The following is an 18,038-nucleotide window of genomic DNA, read 5'->3' as shown; positions in this document are numbered from 1 at the left end:
GAAAATTGAACAGCAGCAAGTACAAACATGAAAACAAAACAGTGGGTAAGTAAACTGAACAAACTAAGATGAAATAAAATAAACATACAAAAAAATGTAAAAAATGTAAAAAAGAAAAATAACAAAAAGTGAAAGTAAAATGGGGGGCCCGTCATGATCTGAAATTATTGAACTCAATGTTCAGTCCGGCACGCTCTCGTGTGCAATTGTTAACACCGCAGCCTCACAGCTCCAGCGACGCGGTTTCAATTCTGGGCACTGCCTGTGTGGTGTTTGCAAGTTCTCCCTGTGTCTGCGTGGGATTCCTCCGGGTGCTCCGGTTTCCTCCCACATGCCAAAGACCTGCTGGTTGATAGGTTAATTGGCCATTCCCAATTGCTCCTAGTAAAGGTAGGTGGGAGGGAAATATAGGGAAGGTGGGGATGTGGTAGGAATATGGAATTCGTGTAGGATTAGTATAAATGGGTGGTCGATGGTCGGCACAGACTCGGTGGGCCGAAGGGCCTGTTTCAGTGCTGCATCACGAAACTAAACTAATCGGTCAACGAGATGCTGTTTTTCGAGCTTGCGTTGTTGTTCACTGGAACACTGCAGCAAGCCCAGGATAGAGATGTAAGCATGAGAGCAGCGGGGAGTCTTGAAATGGCAAGCAACCAGAAGCTCAGGGTCCTGCTTGCGGACTGAGCGGACGTGTTCCGCAAAGCGATCACCCAGTCTGCGTTTGGTCTCCCCAATAAACATGAATATACATTAATTGGATTTAGGCGCCAGTATGTTGCAAAACGAGAAGAAAGAAAGGCACAAATGGCATTAACACTGACTTTACAAATGATTCACTGAAAAATTCTTTCATTTGCTGGAAAAGATGAATATTGTGCATCTGAAAATAGGCACCATGGGATTGTGTTGCATACTGACCTGTTTTCCTGTATTTGCCTGTCATCTATACAATTCAATTTGTGTTGGATATCGCTGAGAATCTCATTTCAAGATGCGGGCACAGATATTAATATAATCCTACTGAAAGTTTAATCCTGGAACAAATCCTGTGTGACGTGGATTGCAACGTTTAGAGGGCTGTGCAGCGAAGGTGAGGAAGACGGGAATGATGTGGTTGATGATTGCATGGAATGCATTGCAAACTTGGGTTACGTTGCTTGATTTCATTCTACACCTTGAAATTCAGAAGCAAGTGAGGCACCAGGTGGAAACCAACAGCTGTCTCTGTGGAAGCGGGGACATGGCTTCCTAATCTAACCATTTGAACTCTGAAAACATTCTGCTGGATCTGAACTGCCCTGTATACCAAGGCCAATTTGTATACTTTATAAAGTGGAATGCCCAGAACGATGCAGAGTACTCCAGGTGGGGTCTAACCAGGACATGATATAGCTGCAGCGAAGCTTCGCCCCCATTATTTAACTGCCTCTGCTACGCATTCTACTGCTCGGGTAATCACATTGTATGTTGCAAATCAGCAAAATAAGGACGCATTTGATAAAAATAAAGAGTTTAAAAGCACAAATATGTGTCAGTGCAATCAGTAAATAATGAGAAATGAAATCCAGAACTTGGCAAGAATCCCAAGTGGATGTCTTGGAGTGGTTGGGGAAGTGAATCTTGACAATGATGGCACACTGTGCATTGACACTGCAGCAGCTGCTGCACCTCTTCCAAACTTAGTTTCTTAAGTGAGAGTTTACAAAAAAGGGAATTGGATAATTGCATGAAAGGAGAGGCAAACAAAAGCAGAGCGAAGGAAGTGGGCCCAACTGGCAAGTCTTTGAAAAAAGTGGCAATGGTACGATGGCCTGAATGGCCTGGCAATGTGTTGTGCACTGCTGAGCGTCCATTGCTGGGTCAACACCTCTGCAGCCTTGCAAAATGTCACAGTGGAATTGCATTTCAATGAAACAAGCACCACAAATAGATCATGACTGTATAGTTTAACAATACTTGCAGCTTCCTCAGCCCTGCAACCGTGCTGAGTTTCTGTAGTGTAGTGGTGATCACGTTTGTCTTACACGCAAAAGGTCCCCAGTTCGAAACTGGGCAGAAACATCTTCGAAACAAAGCCAAACGTCTGACCACGAAAGATGCAATCATTGACATTCCCCATTCACACAACACAATTTCTCAAAGTCCTATTTCTCTTGCACATTGTGTGCACAATGCCTTGCAATCGCTCCTCTTTCTTGTCCTGATGCTGCAGAAAGTTCCTCAAAACCTAGCACTTGCACTTCATTTGGCTCAGATTAGATTAGAAACCTGCAACACTAGCTTGCTAAGTCACAGCTGATCTAAGTCTCATTTCAGACGAGGCAAAAGCACATCAGCAATTCACTTTCGCCAGCTCCACATTCGTTGAGACAGGGGCACGCCGCAATATTTTGACCCGCACTGTCCAATTACTCGCTGCTAGCAGCAAGAGGGGTCTGCTGCCTCAATCAACAGGTTACTGGCCATCTCAGGGAGGTAAAATAGCACAACCCGGGCCAAATCTCCCCAGAAACCAAGCACAGGCTCAGCAAAACGTAGGCACATGATATCCGGGCCACTAAACCTCCGAGCAGCTCGAACAGAACACCCAAGTGACTGAAACTTTCTTTGAGTTGCAATGATGAATCTCCGGTGGAAACAAGTTTGGGGAAAATGCTCCTCCTGAACATTTCTTTTTGGGTAAAAGGGGCAAAAATCCTTTTCAATTTAACCACTGCTGCGGCAGATTCTTGGTGTCTTAAGCACCTTGAAAACGCAGCTCTTAACATGCAGCCGCAATTATGACAAGGGGTAAAGGTTCATGACACGCAGAGGGGAAAAAGTTATTTAAGTTATGACAGTCGCTCACAGACTTATTAGCGTTTTGTTCAGTCAGTAACAGAGACATACCTGGGTTTATTGATGCAGATTAACATAACTATTCAGCGTCACGCAGAGCTCGAAGAGTACTTTGCCTCCCTTAAAGACGGACACAGCTGATTCTGTAACTGAAGCTAAGGAAACAGGCAGACGTGCCAAATTATCACTTTGTATTGTTCTTCATTCGGCGAGTAACAGGAAAACTAACAAGGTGGCGTTGAAAATGAGATGCACTGCGGCTCCGCTCAATATCAACCCGCTCCTTCATATTGAACTGAGGAAGAATATACATGAATAAAAGCAAAATACTGTGGATGCTGGAAATCTGAAATAAAAACAAGAAATTCTGGAAATACTCAGCAGGTATGGCAGCATCTGTAGAGAGAGAAGCAGAGTTAACATTTTGGCTCAGTGACCCTTCTTCATAACTGGCAAATATTAGAAAAGTCAAAGGTTAGAAGCAAGTAAAGCGGGGGTGGAGCAAGAGATAACAAAGGAGAAGGTGCAGATTGGGCAAGGCCACAGAATAGCTGACCAGAAGGTCATGGAGCAAAGGCAAACAATATGTTAATGGTGTGTTGAAAGACAAAGCATTCGTACAGATGGGACTGTTAATGGACTGAAAATTGAACAGCAGCAAGTACAAACATGAAAACAAAACAGTGGGTAAGTAAACTGAACAAACTAAGATGAAATAAAATAAACATACAAAAAAATGTAAAAAATGTAAAAAAGAAAAATAACAAAAAGTGAAAGTAAAATGGGGGGCCCGTCATGATCTGAAATTATTGATCTCAATGTTCAGTCCGGCACGCTCTCGTGTGCAATGGTTAGCACCGCAGCCTCACAGCTCCAGCGACCCGGTTTCAATTCTGGGCACTGCCTGTGTGGTGTTTGCAAGTTCTCCCTGTGTCTGCGTGGGATTCCTCCGGGTGCTCCGGTTTCCTCCCACATGCCAAAGACTTGCTGGTTGATAGGTTAATTGGCCATTCCCAATTGCCCCTAGTAAAGGTAGGTGGTAGGGAAATATAGGGAAGGTGGGGATGTGGTAGGAATATGGAATTCGTGTAGGATTAGTATAAATGGGTGGTCGATGGTCGGCACAGACTCGGTGGGCCGAAGGGCCTGTTTCAGTGCTGCATCACGAAACTAAACTAATCGGTCAACGAGATGCTGTTTTTCGAGCTTGCGTTGTTGTTCACTGGAACACTGCAGCAAGCCCAGGATAGAGATGTAAGCATGAGAGCAGCGGGGAGTCTTGAAATGGCAAGCAACCAGAAGCTCAGGGTCCTGCTTGCGGACTGAGCGGACGTGTTCCGCAAAGCGATCACCCAGTCTGCGTTTGGTCTCCCCAATAAACATGAATATACATTAATTGGATTTAGGCGCCAGTATGTTGCAAAACGAGAAGAAAGAAAGGCACAAAAGGCATTAACACTGACTTTACAAATGATTCACTGAAAAATTCTTTCATTTGCTGGAAAAGATGAATATTGTGCATCTGAAAATAGGCACCATGGGATTGTGTTGCATACTGACCTGTTTTCCTGTATTTGCCTGTCATCTATACAATTCAATTTGTGTTGGATATCGCTGAGAATCTCATTTCAAGATGCGGGCACAGATATTAATATAATCCTACTGAAAGTTTAATCCTGGAACAAATCCTGTGTGACGTGGATTGCAACGTTTAGAGGGCTGTGCAGCTAAGGTGAGGAAGACGGGAATGATGTGGTTGATGATTGCATGGAATGCATTGCAAACTTGGGTTACGTTGCTTGATTTCATTCTACACCTTGAAATTCAGAAGCAAGTGAGGCACCAGGTGGAAACCAACAGCTGTCTCTGTGGAAGCGGGGACATGGCTTCCTAATCTAACCATTTGAACTCTGAAAACATTCTGCTGGATCTGAACTGCCCTGTATACCAAGGCCAATTTGTATACTTTATAAAGTGGAATGCCCAGAACTATGCAGAGCACTCCAGGTGGGGTCTAACCAGGACATTATATAGCTGTTGCGAAGCTTCGCCCCCATTATTTAACTGCCTCTCTTACGCATTCTACTGCTCGGGTAATCACATTGTATGTTGCAAATCAGCAAAATAAGGACGCATTTGATAAAAATAAAGAGTTTAAAAGCACAAATATGTGTCAGTGCAATCAGTAAATAATGAGAAATGAAATCCAGAACTTGGCAAGAATCCCAAGTGGATGTCTTGGAGTGGTTGGGGAAGGGAATCTTTGTCAATGATGGCACACTGTGCATTGACACTGCAGCAGCTGCTCCACCTATTACAAACTTAGTTTCTTAAGTGAGAGTTGACAAAAAAGGGAATTGGATAATTGCATGAAAGGAGAGGCAAACAAAAGCAGAGCGAAGGAAGTGGGCCCAACTGGCAAGTCTTTGGAAAAAGTGGCAATGGTACGATGGCCTCAATGGCCTGGCAATGTGTTGTGCACTGCTGAGCGTCCATTGCTGGGTCAATACCTCTGCAGCCTTGCAAAATGTCACAGTGGAATTGCATTTCAATGAAACAAGCACCACAAATAGATCTTGACTGTATAGTTTAACAATACTTGCAGCTTCCTCAGCACTGCAACCGTGTTGAGTTTCTGTAGTGTAGTGGTGATCACGTTTGTCTAACACGCAAAAGGTCCCCAGTTCGAAACAGGACAGAAACATTTTCGAAACAAACCCAAACTTCTGACCACGATATATGCTATCATTGACATTCCCCATTAACACAACACAATTTCTCAAAGTCCTATTTCTCTTGCACATTGTGTGCACAATGCCTTGCAATCGCTCCTCTTTCTAGTCCTGATGCTGCAGAAAGTTCCTCAAAACCTAGCACTTGCACTTCATTTGGCTCAGATTAGAATAGAAACCTGCAACACGAGCTTGCTAAGTCACAGCTGATCTGAGTCTCATTTCAGACGAGGCAAAAGCACATCAGCAATTCACTTTCGCCAGCTCCACATTCGTTGAGACAGGGGCACGCCACAATATTTTAACCCGCACTGTCCAATTACTCGCTGCTAGCAGCAAGAGGGGTCTGCTGCCTCAATCAACAGGTTACTGGCCATCTCAGGGAGGTAAAATAGCACAACCCGGGCAAAATCTCCCCAGAAACCAAGCACAGGCTCAGCAAAACGTAGGCACATGATATCCGGGCCACTAAACCTCCGAGCAGCTCGAACAGAACACCCAAGTGACTGAAACTTTCTTTGAGTTGCAATGATGAATCTCCGGTGGAAACAAGTTTGGGGAAAATGCTCCTCCTGAACATTTCTTTTTGGGTAAAAGGAGCAAAAATCCTTTTCAATTTAACCACTGCTGCGGCAGATTCTTGGTGTCTTAAGCACCTTGAAAACGCAGCTCTTAACATGCAGCCGCAGTTATGACAAGGGGTAAAGGTTCATGACACGCAGAGGGGAAAAAGTTATTTAAGTTATGACATTCGCTCACAGACCTATTAGCGTTTTGTTCAGTCAGTAACAGAGACATACCTGGGTTTATTGATGCAGATTAACATAACTATTCAGCGTCACGCAGAGCTCGAAGAGTACTTTGCCTCCCTTAAAGACGGACACAGCTGATTCTGTAACTGAAGCTAAGGAAACAGGCAGACGTGCCAAATTATCACTTTGTATTGTTCTTCATTCGGCGAGTAACAGGAAAACTAACAAGGTGGCGTTGAAAATGAGATGCACTGCGGCTCCGCTCAATATCAACCCGCTCCTTCATATTGAACTGAGGAAGAATATACATGAATAAAAGCAAAATACTGTGGATGCTGGAAATCTGAAATAAAAGCAAGAAATTCTGGAATTACTCAGCAGGTCTGGCAGCATCTGTGGAGAGAGAAGCAGAGTTAACATTTCGGCTCAGTGACCCTTCTTCAGAACTGGCAAATATTAGAAAAGTCAAAGGTTAGAAGCAAGTAAAGCGGGGGTGGAGCAAGAGATAACAAAGGAGAAGGTGCAGATTGGGCAAGGCCACAGAATAGCTGACCAGATGGTCATGGAGCAAAGGCAAACAATATGTTAATGGTGTGTTGAAAGACAAAGCATTATTACAGATAGGACTGTTAACGGATTGAAAATTGAACAGCAGCAAGTACAAACATGAAAACAAAACAGTGGGTAAGTAAACTGAACAAACTAAGATGAAATAAAATAAACATACAAAAAAATGTAAAAAATGTAAAAAAGAAAAATAACAAAAAGTGAAAGTAAAATGGGGGGCCCGTCATGATCTGAAATTATTGATCTCAATGTTCAGTCCGGCACGCTCTCGTGTGCAATGGTTAGCACAGCAGCCTCACAGCTCCAGCGACCCGGTTTCAATTCTGGGCACTGCCTGTGTGGTGTTTGCAAGTTCTCCCTGTGTCTGCGTGGGATTCCTCCGGGTGCTCCGGTTTCCTCCCACATGCCAAAGACTTGCTGGTTGATAGGTTAATTGGCCATTCCCAATTGCCCCTAGTAAAGGTAGGTGGTAGGGAAATATAGGGAAGGTGGGGATGTGGTAGGAATATGGAATTCGTGTAGGATTAGTATAAATGGGTGGTCGATGGTCGGCACAGACTCGGTGGGCCGAAGGGCCTGTTTCAGTGCTGCATCACGAAACTAAACTAATCGGTCAACGAGATGCTGTTTTTCGAGCTTGCGTTGTTGTTCACTGGAACACTGCAGCAAGCCCAGGATAGAGATGTAAGCATGAGAGCAGCGGGGAGTCTTGAAATGGCAAGCAACCAGAAGCTCAGGGTCCTGCTTGCGGACTGAGCGGACGTGTTCCGCAAAGCGATCACCCAGTCTGCGTTTGGTCTCCCCAATAAACATGAATATACATTAATTGGATTTAGGCGCCAGTATGTTGCAAAACGAGAAGAAAGAAAGGCACAAATGGCATTAACACTGACTTTACAAATGATTCACTGAAAAATTCTTTCATTTGCTGGAAAAGATGAATATTGTGCATCTGAAAATAGGCACCATGGGATTGTGTTGCATACTGACCTGTTTTCCTGTATTTGCCTGTCATCTATACAATTCAATTTGTGTTGGATATCGCTGAGAATCTCATTTCAAGATGTGGGCACAGATATTAATATAATCCTACTGAAAGTTTAAACCTGGAACAAATCCTGTGTGACGTGGATTGCAACGTTTAGAGGGCTGTGCAGCTAAGGTGAGGAAGACGGGAATGATGTGGTTGATGATTGCATGGAATGCATTGCAAACTTGGGTTACGTTGCTTGATTTCATTCTACACCTTGAAATTCAGAAGCAAGTGAGGCACCAGGTGGAAACCAACAGCTGTCTCTGTGGAAGCGGGGACATGGCTTCCTAATCTAACCATTTGAACTCTGAAAACATTCTGCTGGATCTGAACTGCCCTGTATACCAAGGCCAATTTGTATACTTTATAAAGTGGAATGCCCAGAACTATGCAGAGCACTCCAGGTGGGGTCTAACCAGGACATTATATAGCTGTAGCGAAGCTTCGCCCCCATTATTTAACTGCCTCAGTTACGCATTCTACTGCTCGGGTAATCACATTGTATGTTGCAAATCAGCAAAATAAGGACGCATTTGATAAAAATAAAGAGTTTAAAAGCACAAATATGTATCAGTGCAATCAGTAAATAATGCGAAATGAAATCCAGAACTTGGCAAGAATCCCAAGTGGATGTCTTGGAGTGGTTGGGGAAGGGAATCTTGTCAATGATGGCACACTGTGCATTGACACTGCAGCAGCTGCTGCACCTCTTCCAAACTTAGTTTCTTAAGTGAGAGTTTACAAAAAAGGGAATTGGATAATTGCATGAAAGGAGAGGCAAACAAAAGCAGAGCGAAGGAAGTGGGCCCAACTGGCAAGTCTTTGAAAAAACTGGCAATGGTACGATGGCCTCAATGGCCTGGCAATGTGTTGTGCACTGCTGAGCGTCCATTGCTGGGTCATACCTCTGCAGCCTTGCGAAATGTCACAGTGGAATTGCATTTCAATGAAACAAGCACCACAAATAGATCATGACTGTATAGTTTAACAATACTCGCAGCTTCCTCAGCACTGCAATCGTGCTGAGTTTCTGTAGTGTAGTGGTGATCACGTTTGTCATGCACGCAAAAGGTCCCCAGTTCGAAACTGGGCAGAAACATTTTCGAAACAAACCCAAACGTCTGACCACGATGGATGCAATCATTGACATTCCCCATTAACACAACACAATTTCTCAAAGTCCTATTTCTCTTGCACATTGTGTGCACAATGCCTTGCAATCGCTCCTCTTTCCAGTCCTGATGCTGCAGAAAGTTCCTCAAAACCTAGCACTTGCACTTCATTTGGCTCAGATTAGATTAGAAACCTGCAACACTAGCTTGCTAAGTCACAGCTGATCTAAGTCTCATTTCAGACGAGGCAAAAGCACATCAGCAATTCACTTTCGCCAGCTCCACATTCGTTGAGACAGGGGCATGCCGCAATATTTTAACCCGCACTGTCCAATTACTCGCTGCTAGCAGCAAGAGGGGTCTGCTGCCTCAATCAACAGGTTACTGGCCATCTCAGGGAGGTAAAATAGCACAACCCGGGCAAAATCTCCCCAGAAACCAAGCACAGGCTCAGCAAAACGTAGGCACATGATATCCGGGCCACTAAACCTCCGAGCAGCTCGAACAGAACACCCAAGTGACTGAAACTTTCTTTGAGTTGCAATGGTGAATCTCCGGTGGAAACAAGTTTGGGGAAAATGCTCCTCCTGAACATTTCTTTTTGGGTAAAAGGGGCAAAAATCCTTTTCAATTTAACCACTGCTGCGGCAGATTCTTGGTGTCTTAAGCACCTTGAAAACGCAGCTCTTAACATGCAGCCGCAATTATGACAAGGGGTAAAGGTTCATGACACGCAGAGGGGAAAAAGTTATTTAAGTTATGACAGTCGCTCACAGACTTATTAGCGTTTTGTTCAGTCAGTAACAGAGACATACCTGGGTTTATTGATGCAGATTAACATAGCTATTCAGCGTCACGCAGAGCTCGAAGAGTACTTTGCCTCCCTTAAAGACGGACACAGCTGATTCTGTAACTGAAGCTAAGGAAACAGGCAGACGTGCCAGATTATCACTTTGTATTGTTCTTCATTCGGCGAGTAACAGGAAAACTAACAATGTGGCGTTGAAAATGAGATGCACTGCGGCTCCGCTCAATATCAACCCGCTCCTTCATATTGAACTGAGGAAGACTATACATGAATAAAAGCAAAATACTGTGGATGCTGGAAATCTGAAATAAAAACAAGAAATTCTGGAAATACTCAGCAGGTCTGGCAGCATCTGTGGAGAGAGAAGCAGAGTTAACATTTCGGCTCAGTGACCCTTCTTCAGAACTGGCAAATATTAGAAAAGTCAAAGGTTAGAAGCAAGTAAAGCGGGGGTGGAGCAAGAGATAACAAAGGAGAAGGTGCAGATTGGGCAAGGCCACAGAATAGCTGACCAGAAGGTCATGGAGCAAAGGCAAACAATATGTTAATGGTGTGTTGAAAGACAAAGCATTCGTACAGATAGGACTGTTAATGGACTGAAAATTGAACAGCAGCAAGTACAAACATGAAAACAAAACAGTGGGTAAGCAAACTGAACAAACTAAGATGAAATAAAATAAACATACAAAAAAATGTAAAAAAATGTAAAAAAGAAAAATAACAAAAAGTGAAAGTAAAATGGGGGGCCCGTCATGATCTGAAATTATTGAACTCAATGTTCAGTCCGGCACGCTCTCGTGTGCAATGGTTAGCACCGCAGCCTCACAGCTCCAGCGACCCGGTTTCAATTCTGGGCACTGCCTGTGTGGTGTTTGCAAGTTCTCCCTGTGTCTGCGTGGGATTCCTCCGGGTGCTCCGGTTTCCTCCCACATGCCAAAGACTTGCTGGTTGATAGGTTAATTGGCCATTCCCAATTGCCCCTAGTAAAGGTAGGTGGTAGGGAAATATAGGGAAGGTGGGGATGTGGTAGGAATATGGAATTCGTGTAGGATTAGTATAAATGGGTGGTCGATGGTCGGCACAGACTCGGTGGGCCGAAGGGCCTGTTTCACGAAACTAAACTAATCGGTCAACGAGATGCTGTTTTTCGAGCTTGCGTTGTTGTTCACTGGAACACTGCAGCAAGCCCAGGATAGAGATGTAAGCATGAGAGCAGCGGGGAGTCTTTAAATGGCAAGCAACCAGAAGCTCAGGGTCCTGCTTGCGGACTGAGCGGACGTGTTCCGCAAAGCGATCACCCAGTCTGCGTTTGGTCTCCCCAATAAACATGAATGTACATGAATTGGATTTTGGCGCCAGTATGTTGCAAAAAGAGAAGAAAGAAAGGCACAAATGTCATTAACACTGACTTTACAAATGATTCACTGAAAAATTCTTTCATTTGCTGAAAAATATGAATATTGTGCATCTGAAAATGAGCACCATGGGATTGTGTTGCATACTGACCTGTTTTCCTGTATTTGCCTGTCATCTATACAATTCAATTTGTGTTGGATATCGCTGAGAATCTCATTTCAAGATGCGGGCACAGATATTAATATAATCCTACTGAAAGTTTAATCCTGGAACAAATCCTGTGTGACGTGGATTGCAACGTTTAGAGGGCTGTGCAGCTAAGGTGAGGAAGACGGGAATGATGTGGTTGATGATTGCATGGAATGCATTGCAAACTTGGGTTACGTTGCTTGATTTCATTCTACACCTTGAAATTCAGAAGTAAGTGAGGCACCAGGTGGAAACCAACAGCTGTCTCTGTGGAAGCGGGGACATGGCCTCCGAATCTAACCATTTGAACTCTGAAAACATTCTGCTGGATCTGAACTGCCCTGTATACCAAGGCCAATTTGTATACTTTATAAAGTGGAATGCCCAGAACTATGCAGAGTACTCCAGGTGGGGTCTAACCAGGACATTATGTAGCTGTAGCGACGCTTCGCCCCCATTATTTAACTGCCTCTGTTACGCATTCTACTGCTCGGGTAATCACATTGTATGTTGCAAATCAGCAAAATAAGGACGCATTTGATAAAAATAAAGAGTTTAAAAGCACAAATATGTGTCAGTGCAATCAGTAAATAATGAGAAATGAAATCCAGAACTTGGCAAGAATCCCAAGTGGATGTCTTGGAGTGGTTGGGGAAGGGAATCTTTGTCAATGATGGCACACTGTGCATTGACACTGCAGCAGCTGCTCCACCTCTTCCAAACTTAGTTTCTTAAGTGAGAGTTGACAAAAAAGGGAATTGGATAATTGCATGAAAGGAGAGGCAAACAAAAGCAGAGCGAAGGAAATGGGCCCAACTGGCAAGTCTTTGAAAAAACTGGCAATGGTACGATGGCCTGAATGGCCTGGCAATGTGTTGTGCACTGCTGAGCGTCCATTGCTGGGTCAATACCTCTGCAGCCTTGCAAAATGTCACAGTGGAATTGCATTTCAATGAAACAAGCACCACAAATAGATCATGACTGTATAGTTTAACAATACTTGCAGCTTCCTCAGCCCTGCAGCCGTGCTGAGTTTCTGTAGTGCAGTGGTGATCACGTTTGTCTAACACGCAATAGGTCCCCAGTTCGAAACTGGGCAGAAACATTTTCGAAACAAACCCAAACTTCTGACCACGATAGATGCAATCATTGACATTCCCCATTAACACAACACAATTTCTCAAAGTCCTATTTCTCTTGCACATTGTGTGCACAATGCCTTGCAATCGCTCCTCTTTCTAGTCCTGATGCTGCAGAAAGTTCCTCAAAACCTAGCACTTGCACTTCATTTGGCTCAGATTAGAAGAGAAACCTGCAACACTAGCTTGCTGAGTAACAGCTGATCTAAGTCTCATTTCAGACGAGGCAAAACCACATCAGCAATTCACTTTTGCCAGCTCCACATTCGTTGAGACAAGGGCACGCCGCAATATTTTGACCCGCACTGTCCAATTACTCGCTTCTGGCAGCAAGAGGGGTCTGCTGCCTCAATCAACAGGTTACTGGCCATCTCAGGGAGGTAAAATAGCACAACCCGGGCCAAATCTCCCCAGAAACCAAGCACAGGCTCAGCAAAACGTAGGCACATGATATCCGGGCCACTAAACCTCCGAGCAGCTCGGACGGAACACCCAAGTGACTGAAACTTTCTTTGAGTTGCAATGATGAATCTCCGGTGGAAACAAGTTTGGGGAAAATGCTCCTCCTGAACATTTCTTTTTGGGTAAAAGGGGCAAAAATCCTTTTCAATTTAACCACTGCTGCGGCAGATTCTTGGTGTCTTAAGCACCTTGAAAACGCAGCTCTTAACATGCAGCCGCAATTATGACAAGGGGTAAAGGTTCATGACACGCAGAGGGGAAAAAGTTATTGAAGTTATGACAGTCGCTCACAGACTTATTAGCGTTTTGTTCAGTCAGTAACAGAGACATACCTGGGTTTATTGATGCAGATTAACATAACTATTCAGCGTCACGCAGAGCTCGAAGAGTACTTTGCCTCCCTTAAAGACGGACACAGCTGATTCTGTAACTGAAGCTAAGGAAACAGGCAGACGTGCCAGATTATCACTTTGTATTGTTCTTCATTCGGCGAGTAACAGGAAAACTAACAATGTGACGTTGAAAATGAGATGCACTGCGGCTCCGCTCAATATCAACCCGCTCCTTCATATTGAACTGAGGAAGAATATACATGAATAAAAGCAAAATACTGTGGATGCTGGAAATCTGAAATAAAAACAAGAAATTCTGGAAATACTCAGCAGGTCTGGCAGCATCTGTGGAGAGAGAAGCAGAGTTAACATTTCGGCTCAGTGACCCTTCTTCAGAACTGGCAAATATTAGAAAAGTCAAAGGTTAGAAGCAAGTAAAGCGGGGGTGGAGCAAGAGATAACAAAGGAGAAGGTGCAGATTGGGCAAGGCCACAGAATAGCTGACCAGAAGGTCATGGAGCAAAGGCAAACAATATGTTAATGGTGTGTTGAAAGACAAAGCATTCGTACAGATAGGACTGTTAACGGACTGAAAATTGAACAGCAGCAAGTACAAACATGAAAACAAAACAGTGGGTAAGTAAACTGAACAAACTAAGATGAAATAAAATAAACATACAAAAAAATGCAAAAAATGTAAAAAAGAAAAGTAACAAAAAGTGAAAGTAAAATGGGGGGTCCGTCACGATCTGAAATTATTGAACTCAATATTAAGTCCGGCACGCTCTCGTGTGCAATGGTTAGCACCGCAGCCTCACAGCTCCAGCGACCCGGTTTCAATTCTGGGCACTGCCTGTGTGGTGTTTGCAAGTTTAGTTTAGTTTAGTTTAGAGATACAGCACTGAAACAGGCCCTTCGGCCCACCGAGTCTGTGCCGACCATCAACCACCCATTTATACTAATCCTACACTAATCCCATATTCCTGTCACATCCCCACCTGTCCCTATATATTTTCCCTACCACCTACCTATACTAGGGGAAATTTAAAATGGCCAATTAACCTATCAACCTGCAAGTCTTTGGCATGTGGGAGGAAACCGGAGCACCCGGAGAAAACCCACGCAGACACAGGGAGAACTTGCAAACTCCGCACAGGCAGTACCCAGAATCGAACCCGGGTCCCTGGAGCTGTGAGGCTGCGGTGCTAACCACTGCGCCACTGTGCCGCCCCTGTGTCTGCGTGGGATTCCTCCGGGTGCTCCGGTTTCCTCCCACATGCCAAAGACTTGCTGGTTGATAGGTTAATTGGCCATTCCCAATTGCCCCTAGTAAAGGTAGGTGGTAGGGAAATATAGGGAAGGTGGGGATGTGGTAGGAATATGGAATTCGTGTAGGATTAGTATAAATGGGTGGTCGATGGTCGGCACAGACTCGGTGGGCCGAAGGGCCTGTTTCAGTGCTGCATCACGAAACTAAACTAATCGGTCAACGAGATGCTGTTTTTCGAGCTTGCGTTGTTGTTCACTGGAACACTGCAGCAAGCCGAGGATAGAGATGTAAGCATGAGAGCAGCGGGGAGTCTTGAAATGGCAAGCAACCAGAAGCTCAGGGTCCTGCTTGCGGACTGAGCGGACGGGTTCCGCAAAGCGATCACCCAGTCTGCGTTTGGTCTCCCCAATAAACATGAATATACATTAATTGGATTTAGGCGCCAGTATGTTGCAAAACGAGAAGAAAGAAAGGCACAAATGGCATTAACACTGACTTTACAAATGATTCACTGAAAAATTCTTTCATTTGCTGGAAAAGATGAATATTGTGCATCTGAAAATAGGCACCATGGGATTGTGTTGCATACTGACCTGTTTTCCTGTATTTGCCTGTCATCTATACAATTCAATTTGTGTTGGATATCGCTGAGAATCTCATTTCAAGATGCGGGCACAGATATTAATATAATCCTACTGAAAGTTTAATCCTGGAACAAATCCTGTGTGACGTGGATTGCAACGTTTAGAGGGCTGTGCAGCTAAGGTGAGGAAGACGGGAATGATGTGGTTGATGATTGCATGGAATGCATTGCAAACTTGGGTTACGTTGCTTGATTTCATTCTACACCTTGAAATTCAGAAGCAAGTGAGGCACCAGGTGGAAACCAACAGCTGTCTCTGTGGAAGCGGGGACATGGCTTCCTAATCTAACCATTTGAACTCTGAAAACATTCTGCTGGATCTGAACTGCCCTGTATACCAAGGCCAATTTGTATACTTTATAAAGTGGAATGCCCAGAACTATGCAGAGCACTCCAGGTGGGGTCTAACCAGGACATTATATAGCTGTAGCGAAGCTTCGCCCCCATTATTTAACTGCCTCTGTTACGCATTCTACTGCTCGGGTAATCACATTGTATGTTGCAAATCAGCAAAATAAGGACGCATTTGATAAAAATAAAGAGTTTAAAAGCACAAATATGTGTCAGTGCAATCAGTAAATAATGAGAAATGAAATCCAGAACTTGGCAAGAATCCCAAGTGGATGTCTTGGAGTGGTTGGGGAAGGGAATCTTTGTCAATGATGGCACACTGTGCATTGACACTGCAGCATCTGCTCCACCTATTACAAACTTAGTTTCTTAAGTGAGAGTTGACAAAAAAGGGAATTGGATAATTGCATGAAAGGAGAGGCAAACAAAAGCAGAGCGAAGGAAGTGGGCCCAACTGGCAAGTCTTTGAAAAAAGTGGCAATGGTACGATGGCCTCAATGGCCTGGCAATGTGTTGTGCACTGCTGAGCGTCCATTGCTGGGTCAATACCTCTGCAGCCTTGCAAAATGTCACAGTGGAATTGCATTTAAACGAAACAAGCACCACAAATAGATCTTGACTGTATAGTTTAACAATACTTGCAGCTTCCTCAGCACTGCAACCGTGTTGAGTTTCTGTAGTGTAGTGGTGATCACGTTTGTCTCACACGCAAAAGGTCCCCAGTTCGAAACAGGGCAGAAACATTTTCGAAACAAACCCAAACTTCTGACCACGATATTTGCTATCATTGACATTCCCCATTAACACAACACAATTTCTCAAAGTCCTGTTTCTCTTGCACATTGTGTGCACAATGCCTTGCAATCGCTCCTCTTTCTTGTCCTGATGCTGCAGAAAGTTCCTCAAAACCTAGCACTTGCACTTCATTTGGCTCAGATTAGATTAGAAACCTGCAACACTAGCTTGCTAAGTCACAGCTGATCTAAGTCTCATTTCAGACGAGGCAAAAGCACATCAGCAATTCACTTTCGCCAGCTCCACATTCGTTGAGACAGGGGCACGCCGCAATATTTTAACCCGCACTGTCCAATTACTCGCTGCTAGCAGCAAGAGGGGTCTGCTGCCTCAATCAACAGGTTACTGGCCATCTCAGGGAGGTACAATAGCACAACCCGGGCCAAATCTCCCCAGAAACCAAGCACAGGCTCAGCAAAACGTAGGCACATGATATCCGGGCCACTAAACCTCCGAGCAGCTCGAACAGAACACCCAAGTGACTGAAACTTTCTTTGAGTTGCAATGATGAATCTCCGGTGGAAACAAGTTTGGGCAAAATGCTCCTCCTGAACATTTCTTTTTGGGTAAAAGGGGTAAAAATCCTTTTCAATTTAACCACTGCTGCGGCAGATTCTTGGTGTCTTAAGCACCTTGACAACGCAGCTCTTAACATGCAGCCGCAATTATGACAAGGGGTAAAGGTTCATGACACGCAGAGGGGAAAAAGTTATTTAAGTTATGACATTCGCTCACAGACCTATTAGCGTTTTGTTCAGTCAGTAACAGAGACATACCTGGGTTTATTGATGCAGATTAACATAACTATTCAGCGTCACGCAGAGCCGCGAAGAGTACTTTGCCTCCCTGAAAGACGGACACAGCTGATTCTGTAACTGAAGCTAAGGAAACAGGCAGACGTGCCAAATTATCACTTTGTATTGTTCTTCATTTGGCGAGTAACAGGAAAACTAACAAGGTGGCGTTGAAAATGAGATGCACTGCGGCTCCGCTCAATATCAACCCGCTCCTTCATATTGAACTGAGGAAGACTATACATGAATAAAAGCAAAATACTGTGGATGCTGGAAATCTGAAATAAAAACAAGAAATTCTGGAAATACTCAGCAGGTCTGGCAGCATCTGTGGAGAGAGAAGCACAGTTAACATTTCGGCTCAGTGAACCTTCTTCAGAACTGGCAAATATTAGAAAAGTCAAAGGTTAGAAGCAAGTAAAGCGGGGGTGGAGCAAGAGATAACAAAGGAGAAGGTGCAGATTGGGCAAGGCCACAGAATAGCTGACCAGATGGTCATGGAGCAAAGGCAAACAATATGTTAATGGTGTGTTGAAAGACAAAGCATTATTACAGATAGGACTGTTAACGGATTGAAAATTGAACAGCAGCAAGTACAAACATGAAAACAAAACAGTGGGTAAGTAAACTGAACAAACTAAGATGAAATAAAATAAACATACAAAAAAATGTAAAAAATGTAAACAAGAAAAATAACAAAAAGTGAAAGTAAAATGGGGGGCCCGTCATGATCTGAAATTATTGATCTCAATGTTCAGTCCGGCACGCTCTCGTGTGCAATGGTTAGCACCGCAGCCTCACAGCTCCAGCGACCCGGTTTCAATTCTGGGCACTGCCTGTGTGGTGTTTGCAAGTTCTCCCTGTG

General features: G+C 44.1%; 4 non-coding genes across 4 annotated transcripts; all 4 read left to right on the top strand.

The window, feature by feature from the left end:
* The first annotated feature begins 1,988 nt into the window (after positions 1 to 1,988).
* On the top strand, positions 1,989 to 2,061 carry trnav-uac (transfer RNA valine (anticodon UAC)). The gene has a single exon. It is a non-coding gene; the product is annotated as a tRNA-Val (tRNA).
* A 6,887-nt stretch (positions 2,062 to 8,948) lies between these two features.
* On the top strand, positions 8,949 to 9,021 carry trnaa-ugc (transfer RNA alanine (anticodon UGC)). Its single transcript has one exon. It is a non-coding gene; the product is annotated as a tRNA-Ala (tRNA).
* A 3,398-nt stretch (positions 9,022 to 12,419) lies between these two features.
* trnav-aac (transfer RNA valine (anticodon AAC)) lies at positions 12,420 to 12,492 on the top strand. Its single transcript has one exon. It is a non-coding gene; the product is annotated as a tRNA-Val (tRNA).
* Positions 12,493 to 16,254: 3,762 nt separating this feature from the next.
* On the top strand, positions 16,255 to 16,327 carry trnav-cac (transfer RNA valine (anticodon CAC)). The gene has a single exon. It is a non-coding gene; the product is annotated as a tRNA-Val (tRNA).
* The last annotated feature ends 1,711 nt before the right edge of the window (positions 16,328 to 18,038 follow it).

Source organism: Heterodontus francisci, chromosome 22, assembly GCF_036365525.1.
Source record: "Heterodontus francisci isolate sHetFra1 chromosome 22, sHetFra1.hap1, whole genome shotgun sequence".
NCBI classification, from domain to species: domain Eukaryota; kingdom Metazoa; phylum Chordata; class Chondrichthyes; order Heterodontiformes; family Heterodontidae; genus Heterodontus; species Heterodontus francisci.
The sequence above is the reverse complement of the archived record's forward strand: the minus strand, read 5'-3'. Positions and strand labels throughout refer to the sequence as shown.